Here is a 1,058-nt window from a genome sequence, read left to right as displayed (position 1 = left end):
ACTATGTCACACTGCTCAGAAATGTTTTGACCATGTCATACTGCTCAGAAATCTTTTAGCCTTGTCACACAGCTGAAAAATCTTTTGACCATGTCACACTGCTCAGAAATCTTTTGGCCTTGTCACATAGGCAAAACATTTCTGAGCAGTGTCACAGAGTATCTGGGGTCCTAGTTTCAAAAAAAAAACTTCAAAAATTTCTACCATTCAAATTTGCTCTTTTCTGGATTCAACTTTTCTACAAAATTTATCATAAGGATAATTTTGGTCATAAACTTGCCTTTTTACTATTTTATTATTATGGAAAAAGCAGATTATATATTGCATGCAAGGAGGTCTTTACCATCCCCCACGTAATCCATGTGGATTCCAGTGGCCCAGTTGCTAGGCCAGATTGGCTTGCACAATGCCCAGTCCACTGGACTCAAGTCCAGTCCAGTCCAGTCCACTGGACTCTCACTGGACTACAAGCCACTTTCCTGAGTCCAGTCCCAGTCCAGTGGACTATGAGTCCAGTCATAGTCCACTGGATTCCACTGGACTGCAGTGGAATCCAGCAGTCCAGTGAGTCCAGTCCATCATTACTTATGGATATCAATTACTACCAAAAAAGCGAAATTAGACTATACAAATGTAATGAGTTATATAGAAGTATACACAAGTACTCGTCATAACAATGATCAATCATTTTGTTCAGTCTGCGGGGTGTGGCACGTGACGTACCCGTGGTGTTCAAACGTTGCCATACCATCATGTTTGCCTTCTGCGGCATAGTCACATCTGCGTGACCATCTCCTTCCCTTCCACCACCACCACCACCACCACTCTCAGCCATCGCCACTGCTCTCAGCCACGTCACCGAAGCAACACGCGGAATGAAACGAACGAGGAAACAAGGGACCACGCCCAGTCATGGGTGTCGGTGCCACGTCACTATCGGCGATGTGGCAACCAGACGACGAACGACGACAAGCGTCGTTCGTCGTCCATGGGTGAGCAACCCAACTCCACCTGATCCACTCACCCACAGATGTCGACACGGCGCAACAACGCAACAA

Source organism: Laccaria bicolor, genomic scaffold (genome assembly GCF_000143565.1).
Source record: "Laccaria bicolor S238N-H82 LACBIscaffold_92 genomic scaffold, whole genome shotgun sequence".
Taxonomy (NCBI): Eukaryota; Fungi; Basidiomycota; class Agaricomycetes; order Agaricales; family Hydnangiaceae; genus Laccaria; species Laccaria bicolor.
This window is presented reverse-complemented; position numbering follows the sequence as displayed.